Genomic DNA, 17,384 nt, shown 5'->3' with positions numbered 1-17,384 from the left:
ATGGAAATGAACAAAAACATTTTTGGTAAATTTTTGGTATGGTTGTGAAACTAGTCCATGACACTTTCCTCTTTGATAGTTCTTGGCTGACTGAAACACTTTCTGGGGTCGATCGGGATATGAAAATTAAAACTAAAGTTGTGCAGTACTTGTTGCAACGTTTTCTACATTTGTACACTTTAACCACAGCTTGAATATTTTAGGGTATTGACAAAGATGAGCACTAGAAAATTTGTAAATTATGAAACAGTCTTGCATTGAAGATTGGCCAGATTACCAGGGGCATTTAAAGTCTCATCTGGAGTCCAAACCCATTCTGTGTAATTTTAATGTCTCTCTGAGCAGGAGGGGTTGGTTACCATGACTATTCCAAGGGGTTTTTTATCAGTCTGTGAGCATCCTTCAGATGACAGACAACACACATAGTCCAGACCCGCACAAAAAGAGCAGTCTCAGAGCTCGGTTTAATCAGAGAGATTTACTGCCTGCGAATGTTTGTTTTTTTTAACCTCCAGAGGTTAGAGGGACAATTCCCCCATCCCTGTGGTTCCCACTCAATGCCGCACAATGGAGTCATCAAGATGCCACACATACAAACCGAGATTGAAGAGCAAGAATGATAAATCAAGATGAAAGACCAGTAGGCAGTAGCATTCCTGTGCTGCCGATCCTCTGCTAAGCTTTATTCATCTGAAGGGAGCATATTGTAAAAATGTCCAGGTATGAGTTCTCATGGGGTTAGATCCAATCATCAGACTTGAGTTAAATCCTCAAGACAAGGAGTGTATTAAACCAAGAGAGAAGGGGGATGAGAAACATGGCTGGGAGGTCTGCAACAACAAAAGGAGAAACGGAGAGACTGCAGAAACAGATCTGCAAGATGACTGAAGAAGACGGGCCACCATGAATACAGATGAAATATCTCACCATGTGACGCTTGACTCTATTAAATAGTCGCAGTGAGGGAGAGGCCTGCCATAGAGTTTGATGTCAGTTTCTGCAGTCTGTGCAGGGGGATGCCACCCAAGGGTACACAATCTCATTTAATGCAAACATACATACATCACGCATACCCATGTAATAAAGAGATAATAGCTGCTGGATTCATCTTTCAGGCTGTTTGCCTGCGTGGGTTCTCTCCGGGTACTCCGGCTTCCTCCCACCTCCAGAGACTGTCTGTATCTCTGCGTTAGACTGGCGACCTGTCCAGGACGTACCCTCCCTCTCGCCCAATGACAGCTGCCCTGCGACCCTCCAGAGAACAAACAGTTACATCGTAGGTCTTTATTTAAATTAAAATGTTCTAGATGCCCACTTTCAAATATGTACTATAGTATTCCACCATCTTCTACAAAAGACCTGATGCTAGTCATCATTGCTAAGGACACTAGGCAGAAACTTGTATCACCACGGAGAGAGCCGAAAAGCACAGGGGAGCTTAACAGAGCAGGACTTGGCCATCAGTGGCACGCCATGTCAGAAACAAGCTAAAGCAATGTCAACGCAGCCGGCACCCTGGAGACCATCTTATCTAGGGAAGCAACACAGAAGGGATATAATGGAAAGGCAAAGACTGAGACAGATGCGAAAGAAGGCAATGGGAAACAAAATGAGAGGAATGCAATGAGAAACAGTGGAAATGAGAGTGAGTGGGAACAAAAGGCTTGTTGACAGGGGTGCGCAAACAGTAAAGAGCAAGGACCTGAAGGATGCCTGGGAGACGTCTAATATTGACTGCATATCTTCCGCCTAACAGAGGGAAAGGCAGAAGGAGAACAGAGGATCGAGGCCTCCTAATATTAGTAACGTCACTGGAGAGGGATTTCACAATGGGATCTCATTAAATTAGGACTCCTTGTTAAAAAAAAAAACAACTTGTTCTCAGGCTTAGCACTGTGGCGAGAGAGCGACAAGCTAACACGAAAGCTTTCTGTGTCGGTGATTGCACTCGCTACATAAGTCTGGCAGTGTAGCTGTAACCAAGTGAGATGAAAGTAAATGAGATTTTCTCAGCAAAGTCACATCATGAAAACCGATGCCTGATTGTGGCTTTGTCATACTAGGTAGCACACTTATCATTTAAGAAAAATGCACCTGACAGCTGTGTGGTTGTTACACCCTGCAGCAATCATGTGAGAAAAGCCTCTTAGATGAAAGATCTCGACTGGAAATCAGCGACGACAGGAGATGACATTACTGAATTTGCTATTTTTAGAAATGAATCAAGGAGCACGTGGCACAGCATTTTGTCTTGCTTTCCGTTTTCAAGAATGTCTCCCTCAGGGCTTCCATGCATATATGTGGGTATGAATCAGGCTGCTGACAGCACATCAGACATGGTATTTCATGTCAGCATCAATCCCAACACCGCAGCCATTTGTGAGCCAAAGCAAAAATGTTCACAGCATGACGGTACGACCATTCTACATTAATAGGTCATCAAAGAATCTAAAGGACACAAGTCCATGAGCTTATGCTTGAAATTACTTAGGGCTCATGGTTTTGATTCAAGCCAACAACAATTAGAGACAGTTAAGGAATAAGATGGTGGAAAATTCATACCATATTCATGTATTTTTTATAGCTTTTCTAGTTTCAGTGTTAAAAATACATGCACAACAGTTCGGATAGGACAGTACCAGCAGGTGAAGGCGACAACAGTGGAATGCTAATATGGACGGCATGCAGGATTGGGTGGAGTTGTAATCGTCTGTGTGTTTGTGCATGTACACGCCTAACGCAAAGTGACTAATTACCCTCCACTTAGCAGTTGCCCTTCATTGATTGTAAAAGCTCTAAAACATGTGCTTCAATATGATGGATAAACTTGACAGCAGCAGTCCACTTCTGAACAAGGACTCCAGGCAACAAAGAGACAAAACCGAGTGCTGTCTAAACAGCAGCATTACGCACTTGCTGGTGCTTTCATGTGTACCAAATGAATGTGTTTGTGGGCTTTGCTTTTGCATTAATACGTGCTGTCTTTGTTATTCAGGCCTTGGGGTCGTATAAATCTCAGTTTCCCCTCACGTGGCTTTCGTCTCCGCAGCTGTCAGCTTTGTTGTGGGACGACAAAAGAAGCCTTAATGAAGCTACAAAACCCATGTGCAAATGTCTCCCGAGGCCGACCTGAACTGTGTGACGGCCGAGAGTCGTGACCACACCTGAGCAGCAAAAGGAAGGAGCTTGGTATGACTTATTTGGATGCTGTCATGGTTCAGCAGTACAGTGTTGTTGTTTGCTCCTTACTGCGGTGGACAGGATCACTGTACCATGAACTGGGCACACATAGTATATCTATAAAGGGCACACACATGGATTCACACAGACATGCACATGAATGCAAACGTGCACACACGCCTACTTTATTTGCTTTCCACCAATGATTTGATTTTCATTAAACAAATTTGCATTGAAACAACATCCACCTGCAGTCAAATCCAGCAGACGGAATGAACCAGAGAGCCACATCGGTCTGAGACACTCAAGAAACACACAGGTTTACAACAGACTAATTTCATGCTTGTACTAATATATATATATATATATATATATATATATATACACTAATGTGACACATTTGTGTCACAGTAGATAATATTCCACTGAGGAAGCATGTGTCCTAATTTCCTCATTATTTGACACCAATCTCTGCACTAAGGGGGACTGACTACAGCTACCCTTTGTCACCATCACATGTTTTGGAGAAGAAAGAAAATCAATATTTCAAGTGCCATCCCTTTCACACCTGCCAATCTCTTCCCTTTCCTCAAATTACAACGATCAACACCTCTTCCTTTCTTCACCTCTTCTGAACAGACTCCAGAACTTCAACCTATTTACGGCCGTGGTCAGTTTTCCTAAAATCACAGTTTCTTAAATCGCAGTTACACTGCACACTTTAAAATGTCTGATCTAAAACTAGCCAAATAAAACCTTTAATAAGGTCTTTACTTTCATTCTTTAATAACAACATATCATGAAATGACTACACAGTTAAGCATTGTAGTATCTGCCAGCTTAATGTTTTGTATTTCTATTTCTAAGTAGCCACTAAAGAGCTAGACATTCCCTAGTTTGTGGCCATTTAAGCTAAAGTGATACGTCAGTGTTGGGTTTGTTGTGCTGTAATTGACGAAAAAAATAAATGTTATTGCAGGTTCTATGTTGAATCACCTTGCTCTTAAAGCTACATTGTGGGACTTTTGACTCCCCCTTCAGGTGGCGATAGTTATTACAAAAAAACACGTGCGCATGACGTATGGCTACAGCCTACGGTTGCCCAATCCCTTCTGATAATTTTCTTGCTAGACACCTCCTAGATCCTATTTCATTCTTCCTGACCACCATAGATGGTAAATTCATAGAACCGAGTTACATTTGTAACTTGCTTTTCCACTGCAGGCTCCACTATACTTCTAATAGCTGTAGCATTTAGCCTACTCCATCTTTCCTACTTCCCTTCTACAGCTCTGACAAACAATCATTTCTTGTTGACATGAAACACACTGCTAGGACACAGAAATGTTTTGCTACAGAAAACAGATTTAAAAATCTTGCAAAATAGAGATGGCTTTACCTGACACTGATTAGCTTAATCAGCACTGCATGCACTTGTTTGGCAATGGCTTTAATCTAACGGACATTTCTTTATGAGTGAAAATTCTGCACCAGCTTTAAGCATGCGGTTTGTTTTCATTGCAGCCAAATTAATAGTAATTGGTTAACATCTCTCCAGCTGTATCATCATCTGCTGCCACTAACTTAACTGCCCACACGGAAGATCTAAGAAGTAGTTTCGCGTTGACATAGACTGGAGCTAAATATATTTTTTTCTGGGCTCAAACCTTGTTTTGGACCAAAGTTTTAAACCACAATGGTAATGAATACAAAATGAAACCACCACAACTGCTTGTGTACAAGATCAATCCTTGAGCCAACAGCAAGTACCTTCTGTAAACCACAAAAGTTCAATGCTCACATGTATGGAAAGTTTTCCTGCTACACTTTAATAAAGAAAAATAAACTTTCCCGAGGCCAGTCTATATGACTACATCTCTGACAGGTTATCTTTTAAGACAGATATAAGAAAAAGAAATGCGAGCCAAGATCAATAACACCAAGAGGAAATCTTTTCATTTGTAAAACTTTGTAATGGAACTACTCAAATAGCCGACTCTAGCAGCTTCCTATCACTCCATCTCTCGCTGCTCACACATAGACACAAGCATCCGCTATTCAGGGCTGCCCACAGGACTCCACTGCCTCTTTGGCCAGCGGTGCTTAGCTCGTGGCAAGCCAGACTGCATGGACCCATCAGTAAAAGAGAGGCTGTAGCTATCTCTATACAAAGGCTCCAGTCAGCACATTGGTACTCTAAAAACAGACGCTGTCTGAGCTAATGAGTGTAGCTCACAGCAAAGCAGCACAGGGTTTACATTGGGACAGTCTACAACTCCATCTGTGTTTCAGTGTTGGTAAAAGTGGAATGAAGTGTTTGGATGAGGAGTCAGATTCAGCAAACAGAGATTATGTATTAGAAAGCAGCTCTGTGTCTCTTGTGCATTTAAATGTGACTGACAGTGAAAGTCTTTTGGCTCTAGTGGGAATTGAAGCCCCTTCTTTTGGCTAGAGGAGGATCCATCTTACAAAATGACTGCAGGGATTTTGGCTAACCAAGATAAACTGAGTTAACCCACTTATCTTTATCCAGCTTGTGTTAATGAGCTTGTGAAGGATCACACAGCTGTCTGAAACAGGGACGCCCTCAGGGTCCCCAAACCTAATCAAAGGATCAATAATCTTGATGTCAATAGGACTTCATGTCCTGACACTTATGGATTTGTGATACCTGATCAACTTAATCAATTAGTGTGTGCAAATGCTTTGGCATGGGTGAGAAACATCACAATAAGCTGAAATTGATAATGAGAAGCAAAATGTTCTTCCAAGTGCTAGTGACAAGAAGGGAAAATCCCTCAATGTTTCATCAGCCTGTATAGTATTTTCTGGCCTGGATTTGATTCACCAAAGCCGTGGAAGTGGTTAAGATAAGACAGATTTTTGCATATATATGTGAGAGGACATCAATTATTCAAACATGAATCATGTCTCATGGGTAGAGCGAGCTGAAAGTCAATCGTTCTACGGCGTGCAGCATTAGCCCTGTGGTGTAAACTAGTCAAGAGCATTGAAGGCTACTTTATTTTTGAGCCCACCTAAGGCTCCAACATGGTACAATGCTAGTGCTACGCAGAGCTACAGACATGCACATCTACCTGTTATAGCTGTCTGCTGTCCGTTAGTTCCAAAAGTGCGTAGAACAACCTGAAAGCTAGGCCACTGTTGCCCTTGTTTGTGTTGTTGTTGACCCTTTAAGGTTTTTGGTGAGCTCTGCAATGTTTTTTCCCTTTCTGGTTCAAGCTAACCAATCCACACATCAGTATTCAGCCTCCGTATAACATGATGACCGGGGGCTGACGCACTGTAAGCTTATTGGACAACTGCAGACAAGAATCATGTATCGGCCTTAACGCCACATACAGTACAGAGAGCTAGGGCCTGGTATGGCACTCCATTTTTCTTGTTCAGGTATCTTGATTTAGATCGGTCAAGGGAAACATAAAGGCAAATGTGTACCCTTTTGCCACCATAAAAAATACTTTAAAAAATTATCACGCAAGGCTATAACAGAAAAAAACATCTAAGAATAATGATGGTCAAAAGATGATTGAAACAAATACTGTCTGAGAAGCACTTAGAATCCAAAACAAGACATCTTCAAATAAATATTATATTCATGATCAAATCATCTGCATTTTTATTTCCAATAATCCAGCACTAATATGATCCATAATGTGTCCAAAATAAGAAATATGCCCAAATTGCCCAATATTTAGTTGAATATTACAGAAGGGCAAAAAGAATGGCTAATTTTCAGATTCAAGAAGCTAGAACCGGTGAAATTGTGTGATGTTGGCTAAAGACATTCTCAGACAATGAAATGATAAATAAATCACCAAATTTGAGTACAAATGAAAAGCTTAAAAATGACCCCCAGATTGAGTCAACAGTGGTAATACTCGCAAGACAATCCCAGATTATGAGCGCACTGCTGTTTACTCCATTGTTGAGTACACAGTGTTATCGGCCTTCTATGCACAAGGAGAGATGTAGCCTACAGTATATTCTAATGGAAGGCACATTCACATCAGACATGTCTTCAAATGATCAGTCCACAAAATCCGTTAGCATTGCATCAAGGCCTTCCAGTGTTTAACATCATCAAAATATCATTAAACAAGTCGCACAAGATGTCAGACAAGTACTGACAAGCTTTAGAAAGTCACACATACACCCATACAAAGTATAGAAGAACACTGGCGAACGGGGGTATTAACTGTATCATTTCAGACCGAACAAGTGCGAGTTAATGTGATCCAGCAGTTACTGGACACTCCCTCGTCACCCGATAGCTTGTAGTACCTGCTTGTGAATGTGTACACAGAGGCAACTACCATGGGAAAAGTCAGTGATACCCATTTTAGAAAAGTAGCTGCTCTTCCACTTATTAATGGACCTTTTGTAGAGTGAATATCTCACAGGTAGCATATCACATAGCTGGACCGGATGAATGGCTAGAAAGGATATCTAACAAAGCAAATGGGTTTCTTTGGGAGTCATGAGGCTGTTTCCTCTTTTTCTTGGGTTGTTTTATTGACAAAGGGGAAGAATTTCTTCACGGGACATATATTGCATGTTATAAACAGTTCGTAGACATGGGCTACAAAGCAAATGAAAAAGACAAGAGCCATATTCCTCAACGCTTATATAATAACAAGCAGAAACAACAGAAATGGAGATATTTGGTGCTCGCAGCCAGTGAAACCGAGAGCCGGCTTGCATTTAGCTGGGTAAAGGTTAAATGGGCTTTGTGAGTCATGGATCAGAGCGGAGAGTGGAGGAGAGATGGAGTGGGTTGAGGGTCAATACCAGCAGTGTGCATACGGTGGGAAAAAGCCGGGAGGACACAGGGGAAAAGAAAGCTGGGCAAACAGGCGTAGTGCAGAGCTGCAGCGCAGTCCTCCCAGGCGCAGAAGTAATTATAATTTAAAGAATGTGGATGCGTTCATATGTCACATTTCATCACCGTCAATTTTACGGCGCGACGCAACGTGGAAACGCACTGAAATCAGCTGGACAAAAACACTCGCCAGAGAAACATATGGCTGAATCACTGAAATTACAGCCACCGGTTCACAACCAAGTCATTTGTACAGTCAGGAAACAAGATCTGTTAACAAAAGAGACAGTTGCGAAATGCACTGAGACATGAAAGTCCCATATTTTTCCTGTATGTGTTTAAAGCGGGGTCAATGAAGTTTTGCGCTTGTAAAGACATGTTCACAAATAATTCCAAAAGGTCGTAGCTGTAAATGAACCTTTGTGGAAAAAAAAAATATGCGTGTTAAACCACAGTTAACGTGTAAGTACATGCTTTACAAGTTCATAATGTTATTGGGCCTACTGTAATTCGAGCCCACATTCCTTCCTCGGAGTGGTGGATAAATAACAGTTATGCTGTTTATCTCAACTGTGCAGCCAAAGCTGTCACTTTAAAGTAGTTTTGAAGTGGCTCAAATCTCAAACGGAAGTCCTGGTTGATTTATCACCGTGTAGTTACTGGAGGTAAAAGCACATGTGGTTTAATACTAAAAGTAATAGAATTCTGGGACCAAACTATTGTCATTTTAATAAAGCAGTCATACAATCATCAATCGTTGTCCATTATTCTGTGAGCAATCATGATCAGTTTTTAAATGCACACTGAATACCTCGCTGAGAAGCAGCTTGTCGTCTGCAGCTCTTCATCTAACAGCTCAGTGTGGCCGCCCCTTCTTGTTACATAACTCCCTGTAATGTTTCAAACTGATTTGCTGTCAAAAAACGCCAGAAAGGACCGTTGTCTTGCTTTATAGACACATTTTTGATGAACAATATCGACAAAACGCACTGCATTTGCTCTGACTACGTCAAAATAAAGGTTATCCTCTGTCTTGCTAGTTAAATACTTTAAGTGTGAAGCTGTAGTAGAAGGAAATGTTTGGTTTGCATTAGCAGCGAGTCTAATCTGTACATTAGCAGTCACTTAATACAGCATTTTCCTGCTAATGTCACCACAGACGCTTAGGCAACGTTAGCATTCTTTCATCAATAGGCTATAGGCTCTGTCACCTTTCTGTTAGCTTCTTCTGAGATAGTGCCTTTCACAATCCCTGATTATGAAGGATACAGCATCTTACTTCTCAACCAAAATGATTAATAGCAAAACGTCTAAAAGAATGAGGCAAATATTTGAGGGACAGTGACACCGTACAGCTGATGTTGACGGATGTCTCCAAGTAGTCGGCCTTAACCTTGATGTGCAGGCTTTGACTGCTGAGATACAGCTATCTGATTCCCATAGAACAGAGATCAAGAAGGCAAACAGTGCAGGAGAGATAATTTAGCAGAAAATGGCCTGATCGCTATCGGTTCCTTTTTTAGATCAGCACCAAGAATTTAAAATGGTTTCATTCTAGACTCGCGTTGATTTTTTTTAATAGCTGATATTCAATCAACTCACGTAGAAGTCAAGCAAAACGTAATAAACACAAGCTGTAAATACAGAGAAGGGCCCTCAAGACACTGGAGACATAGTGGAGTTGCCCATATCTCATGTCAAACTGCAATAAGCCTAAGTGCTACAGCAACAGCAGCAGCGGCGGCAGCAGCAGTCGGGGGGTGCATTATGTCAGGGAGCAACAAGCCAAGGTGAGTAGCACCGCCTAGCTCTGATAGGACAATGCAGAGAATCTGAGAGCCCAAAAAGCAGCCGGCTCAGCAGTTTTAAGGGCGAAAGAGGCGAGGGGAGGCGGTGCAGCTAGAGTGACAGGGTGCGGTATTGACAATGAAATGCCATTGAGTTACACGGGCCGACATCCAGATGCGCCAAATGATGCTGAGTAAGATTTTTTCTTTATTCTTACAGTAGGTCAAAAGTATGATGAAAGAACATCCCATTGGAATATTTCGGGGCAATGTGTTTCCCAGGCAAGACCGAGGGCCGAGACTGACCCACGATTTTCGACGGTGCCACACGCATCTTTTCAAACAACCCGCTTTCTGCTTGTTGTTTTTGCCACCACTTTATTTCTATCCTGCACAGAAATTTGTCACGTCACCAGATATTTACCCCCCCGTGGTTAAAACTAGCATTTACATGCCGCTCATATTTTCCTACTTTACAGATTATCAAAGGTTAACACCGCCCGCCTGTTCAGACCGACTGTCCCGATATGCGCCATTTGTATTCTGACAGGGTCACTATTCTCATTAGCAGAAGTGTCCCTGTAAACACAGCCTGTGAAAGATTGTCTCAAACTTAATGGTGGATTTTGTTCACCCTGCACGGCCGGGGCACGCGAAGCTCCGTCAGCTCAAATTAAAAGCCGGAATAAACAAGTTTTAAAGGATGTTAAAGATGATGGATGCCTCTCATTTTTTTTTTATCTTTCAAGGGTCAGTGTTCCTTTTAATTCCTTCATCAGTTATCAGACCCATCTGTAGCTAATAGATGGCTTCTCCACCCCGCTTCTGTTCTCTGTCCTCGTCTGCTCACTGCTCGGTTTATCTTTCTCTACAAAGACATTCTTTCAGTACGAGCGGAGGGCTCTTGCTGAAGGCGGGCTGGCCTCAGAACGCCCTCCTCTCCGGGGTCAGACGAGTAGGATCGAGGACACATGCGGGCTCCATTGAACTGGAGCCGTTTTTCCCACACACACACATATATTGATGATTAACAACTGTGTCCAGACTCACTTTCTTCAAAAGGGAAAAAAAAAAAGAAGCTCCCTAAGGTGGAGGAAATAACCAGTCTTGGGGGGTCACGGGTGTCGTGTGAGCACTATCTGCTCGGGCCAGTAGCGGCTTAAAAAGCAATACATAATTACACAGTCTACCAATCACGCGTGACGGCCTTAAGAGAAATTCTCCATCAAACTAATCTCTTCTCAAACTACATTCAAAATTCAGTTTTCACCTTCTTTGCAAAATGATTCGGAGCAGCAAAGAAATCACTGACAGATTCAATTATGCCCTATCAATAATCATCGTTGAGGCTGGTTGGCGCGCAGTCGCCATGTGATGCAGATACCTTGGACCAATTGGATGTTTTGTGTGATAAGACGAGCTCTAATGGCTTCTTTGACCTAAATCCTCACTAATCATTTTAGAGCTGTGACAAAGATTCTGGTGGGTGGGGGTAATATTATTTTTAAGCCTTCTGTACGACGAATTAAGCCCGCAGCGCTGGGAATTGAACATTCCTCCTTTGTTTCCTTAAGACGGGTTAAAAGAGAGAATAAAAAAACCATATAGTCGCATATGATGATGGTAGGAAATCCTGTCTTCAAAAATCAAACCCCACAGTCCTGAATAAAAATGCCTGAATCATCTGCCGTGTCGCGCTGACGGTCCAGCAAACTCAAAACACAACTGCAGTGAAAGCAAATCCACTGCATACGGCTCCGTATGAAACCAAATCAGCTGTTCAGACGGATAATGATATGTTTTTCACACTCGGCAAGTGACCGCCGCACTCGGCAAGCTACTACCAGTCTGGCAACTCCTCCGCTCTCACCCACTCGCCCATCTGTTGCCCACCTGATCCACACAAACAACTCATCTGCAGCCTACGAGCCTGCTTCAGACCTGCAGGATTCTAGCCAAGTCCCGGCATAGAAGACTACAGTCATGTATGAGGTGAAAGAGGATGAGAAAAGTGTCATTTTGCCCATGCATCGGGTGTATTTACATGCGAGAATCGTGCATGTGTTCGTGTGCCAGTGGTTCGGTAGCTGCATGCTACTGTACTGTATGTCTCTGTTTATTAATGTCCAGTCTACTTCAGATGTCTCCTGGCACAGCTGGCGATCGCTGCAGCACATTGCTCCTCTCCTCTCCTCTCCTCTCCTCTTCACTCTACTCCTCTTCACTGCGGCTCTATTTTACTCCTCCTTATTAATTCCACTTGTCTTCACTTCACCTTCTTCTCCAGTAATGCGTTTTCCCATTTCTCCTCTGCCTTCCCACTCTCTCCCTCCCTACTCCTTTCCCTGCTCTCCTTGTTTCATTTCCTCCTCTGCATCTCATTTGTCCTTTATTTTATTCATGTATTTTCTTTGCTTTCCCTTACATCATTTTTCCTTTTTCCTTTCCTTTCTTTTCCTCTCCCTTTCTTCCTTTTCATTTTATCTATTTTATCCATTATTTTAATCCTTTAGTTTCTCTTATTTCTCCTTCCTTTCTCTGATTGCTTTCTTTTTTTTTCTGGTCCCTGCCATCCAATTTTCCTTTTCCTTCATTTTTGCCTTCCATGTCTTTCCTTTCCTTTCTCTCGTTGCTTCTTTCCTTTCCTTTCTATCCATTTTTTCCTTTCCGTTACTTTCCTTCCCTCTATTTTGTTGCTTTCTTTCCTTTTCCTTTCTTTCCCTCTGTCCAGTTTTCCTTTCATTTATCCCATTGCTTTCTTTCCTTACCATCACATTTCCTCCCGCTATTAATTTCCCTTCTGTCAGTTAATGACAAATGGTTAAATGAATGACTATTAACTGTATATACTCCTATCAATCATAATTCCCTGATGGTGACATATTTGAATAGACAATTAAAAAAATTTACAGAAGCAGCCTCATATTCAGTTTGAGCTCTTGCTAGTAATTCACAGTGGCAGAGAGAACGTATTTTAGAGCATGTGTTTATTCATAGTAAACTTGAATACACTTACTTAAGTGGCCCTGATGTAGAAAAGTACCAGAGTGATCAGTTGTAAGTTATCTCTAATAGCCACTCACTAAGTTAAAACTAGGTCTCTTATATCTTCCAGCAATAACACCACCTTCCAAATAAGGGGGAAAAAAGACACATTTAAAAACCATCTGTCTTGAGCGGAAGACAGGGAAAACAACCGCATCTGCTCTCTCAGACATTTACCAGATGAAGTTGAGTGTCACACTCCAAGCCCTGCCCCTAACTCGTCCCAATTTTCCAATTCATCAGTCTTCAGCCTCTCGTGCTAATTTAATGTGTCCCGGTCCCTTAATGAAAAACATACAGCGAGGGTGTGGGGTGGTGTTTATGCGCCTCCCACTCCAAACCCCACCATAATCGCTGCAGGGTGCTATTAACCCAGAGAGTACCAGATTGATCCATGATGCTAATTGTGTTCATTTGGCTGCAGCTTCCATGGCGGGTTGGGCAACATCTGACAAAAACTAGACTGAGGCAAAAACCCTGAATACCTCTGTTATTACTTTGTTAACATTTGCACCTGCATACTTTGTTGGCGACTGCTTATGTAAGGGGTGAATAACCTCCAGGGATGAATTAAACAAAAAAAACAAAAAACAAATGTAACTGACTGATACCCATCATGCAGGAGACTGGGGTTTGAGTCCGATACTAGTCCTGTACTTTACCAGTTCATTTTTACATTAAAGTCTAACTCTCACTCGCTGTTTTCTTTCTTTTTGTGACGCATTTTGGATAGGTTTAGGAAAAGGTCATGGTCTGGGTTAACACACATCAAATACAAACACAATGTGCAGGCACAGAAGTCAAATCCGATCCCCAATCGCCCTCATCTCCAAAATGGGACAGCTCAAAATCAACTCAACAAAAAAATAGAAATGATTGGTTACATATTGTAACCCTGGGTTCTACGAGTATAGAGCACATCAACGTAAACTGCAGGAGGGCCCTGGCTGAACCAAGTCAACTGGAAAAAAAACAACTTCCTAGAATATTTTTGAATTGGCTTGGTAACGTTTGTCACTACTTACAGAACAAAACATTTACTCGGTTACTCAAAAACAGACAAATGTATTGATCATGTAAACAGCTGCACACCAAATGAATTCATTATTTTAAAAAATCACACACAATTATTTAGTTTACTGGCTTAATAAATGACAATATCAAATATCAATAGTTAAGATATGATCATGATTAAATATTTTTTTTGAAAGTTGATTGGCTAAAAAAAACAATAGAAAAATTATAATTATTCTTAGATTATTGTAAAGAACTGATGTTGGCTAAAGTTTCTATTCAATCTATTAAATTAGAAGGCTCCTATCTTCAAAATAAACGTTTAAGAGACTGAAAGTCATTACATTGCCAGCCTAAGGCAGCTGACCTCAGCCCTGATCCCCAAACAGCCTGAAAGCAATATTATGCATCTCTTGTGATTGTGCCATCACTTAAGGCGACAGCGGGCAGAATGAGAATGCACCTAAACCGACCATAAGCTCCATCACTCGACTTCTCGTCTAATGGGCCGTGGATAAATGGGGAGAGCGGGAGAGTGACGACGACGCCGTGTCTGCCATGAGTAATGGCTCGGTGCTGGCTCCGCTCTGACAGTCTGGGGAGTTGTCACAGGAGACTGAAGTCATGTCTTCTGATGTCTCATGGGGAGGAAAAGCTCGCCGGCAGCGGTCACGACGGCCACGGTGCCAACAAACAACACCTGGCACGCCACGTGATTACAGTGTTTTATTTTGCAAATGAGATGTAGCGTTTGAGAACATTACTTGCTAAATAATTAATAGCACTGTCAAGTTTATTTGGTAAAGAATTTGTCATATTAACACTTTAATAAACCAGGATGTTTTTATATAAATATGTCTTTTTAACAGCAGAAACTCTTGACTTGTCTAGCAGGAGAGGCACAGACGTTACTCATATAATAACAGGGTTTATTCAAGAGTCTTGATTTAATTCTTCTGTTATTTAATTTTACACCTGAGTTTATTCCTGCTGCAACTTGTCAGAATGTTTTCTATGAAAAGCCAGATTCTGCTGCGGAGTTTCACTTTTGCAAAGCAAAATCATGAAAGGAATACTGAGTACATAACACACTGTCTTCCCAGTAAGAGAAGGCTTTGGTATTTGCCTAAGCCTAAGGCATGGCTGCGTGAGATCTATTTGTTCTCATTTGCATTAGTTTTTACTGTGATTGACAGAAGACCTGCAAATCTGCAGAGAGCGTCGGCTGTTGGTCAGAAGTAGAGGCAAGAGTGCCACTTAAGTTCTGTGCGGTCTCAGCTCTTATTACAATAGACGAATACAGTAAGAAATGCTGACTGGAGCTTTCAAAATGTAGGTTATGAGGCTGATATTAGCATCCTGGTGCAGCTTCTCAACACAACACAACTGGAGGCCACCCGCTCCCTTGCGATGCTGCTCTGTACTGAAATGAACACGCTGCATCGAGTCATATTGTATCACAGAGTGTTGGAACAACAGCAGATGCTCACTGCAAATATTAACACTGCATGAAACCGCTCACACTTTCAATCTCACAGTGACACGTGGAGTCATCCTTATTAGCGTCACAATGAGTCTTAGTCACGGACTAGTCAGGTGTGATGCCCACTGGTCTTATACGGTACACAGCGAACCATACCAATAATCACTATTCAAACAAACAAGTGTACACACACATCAATGCTCTGTATCCTGCTTTAAATCGCAATGGATACACACAAGATAGATATATTTTACATAAGTAACAATAAACAGGACATACCAGGTATAATTTAGCATGTTCTGAGTATCACAAGTCTGCCACACGTGTACAAACCCAAACAGAAAGTTGTCACAGCCTGCAATCCGCCACAGCGTCGCATAAAACCACTGTGTCTTTTACCATTTGTAAATTAATGACACATATAAGAAGCTAAAGCCAGAAAACATTTGGCACTTTTGCTTTTTAGTTGACCGGAATGTTAGATAATAGACGATCACATTTGACTGATCGATTAATTCGGTGAAGAATTGTTTCCCCTCCAATCCTGACAGCCAGTGTCAATAATTAGGCTTGTTGTTCATTTACAAATGGGGTTTAACTAAGACAAAAGATTAATCAGGCTCACAATGTCAGCCTCACCAAATCATGTAGGCCTATCATCTTTTATGTATATATTTTAATATATGTATTCCTCTGTTTTGTTTTGTTTTTTTGTTTTTTTTAAAGCTAAAAATCACAAATTATTTCTCTTCATTGAAGCCTTTTATTTCATTTTGTGGAAGAATCAGTGATCAGTGTGGATCATAAAGGCGAGCGGGCTACGTTTCCCCCCTCCCATCCACACCTTCAAATCTCATACATGGAAACAAGGCCTAAAACGCCTTTTCTTCCTTTAAGTCTGAACACTTGGACTGACACCCGGAGGAGCTGAGCTACAGCTGGCAGCATCACCAACAGACATCAAATAATCCGCTGGGCGCTGCGGGCCTGCCTGCCTCTCTGCCTGCCTCTCTGCCTGCCTGCCTGCACCGGCCGGCAGCACGAACCCTCCTGCAGCACTGAATACAATTCATTCCACACAACAGCTCCCATCAACACACACACACACACACACACACACTGCTTTCTCTCCCCTCTGCTCGCTTTGATGGCTGCTTCTCAAGATGCAGTGCGGTGCGGTGAGATTGCAACGCTCTGCCTCTGATGCTTCCACATGAAATAAATAAATAAATAAATAAAAACGGCGTCCTGCCTGCGGCGTCCTCAGCCTCCATATTGCTATATTATTTGCACCTGGTCATCCTACACAACCTGCATCAGTGTGGCCACTGAAAAGCCACCGATCTGACACATTCATTGCACCATTATTCTCCGGCGACATATGATGATACCGGCGACAAAAAGGGACAAAAAAAAAATAAAAATGCAATCCCCATTTTTAAAAAAAAGAAAGAAAGAAAGAAATGTATATTTAAACTCACCGTTTGCTGCAAACCTGCTGCTGTATCCTCCTCCTTCACTGAGTGCTGGAGATGATGCGTGTGTGTGTGTGTGTGTGTTAGAGGGACCGTGCCCGGCTGGTGTGTCCGTCCCCCCTCAGCCGCTGCAACAGCAAGCTGTGGTCCACACGGATCCTCCGCTCTCCTCCTCACCAGCTCCCCCGCCGCTGTCAAAACCAGCAGCGACGACGATCGTCTATGCACCGCGAAGACGACGCGCTCGTCGGCGAAAACCTGGCACACCTTTTTTTTTTTTTTTTCCCCCAGACCGAGTCGGTGGGAGCAAGTGGTCGTCGCTGCTGGCTACCAGTTTTAGCGGCTGCAGGCTTATGAGAGCTTAGAAAGAGTCTAAAAATGAATCCACACTGTTTCAGCATGGCATCAACACCCTGCAAAGATGTTCAACGGAACATGTCACCTGTGTGCACGCAAACACGTACTTTATACTTAAATAGTTCAGCTAATATGAGTTTCAATATGCATAGTGAGTCTGATAATGAGGGCTGCAAAACATTCTGACATTCTCTAAATTG

The 17,384-nt window shown here is 42.2% G+C and overlaps 1 protein-coding gene across 1 annotated transcript in view; it reads right to left on the bottom strand.

The window, feature by feature from the left end:
• The window catches only part of nrcama (neuronal cell adhesion molecule a), a 52,429-nt gene extending 35,483 nt beyond the window's left edge, over nt 1-16,946 (bottom strand). Inside the window, exon 1 of the mRNA XM_084573294.1 lies at nt 16,834-16,946. The gene's annotated coding sequence lies outside the window, so the exon portion shown is untranslated. The remainder of the gene's footprint in view (nt 1-16,833) is intronic.
• Nucleotides 16,947-17,384: the final 438 nt, after the last annotated feature.

The sequence above is a fragment of the Chelon labrosus genome (genome assembly GCF_963514085.1).
Source record: "Chelon labrosus genome assembly, chromosome: 23".
NCBI lineage: Eukaryota > Metazoa > Chordata > Actinopteri > Mugiliformes > Mugilidae > Chelon > Chelon labrosus.
The sequence above is the reverse complement of the archived record's forward strand: the minus strand, read 5'-3'. Positions and strand labels throughout refer to the sequence as shown.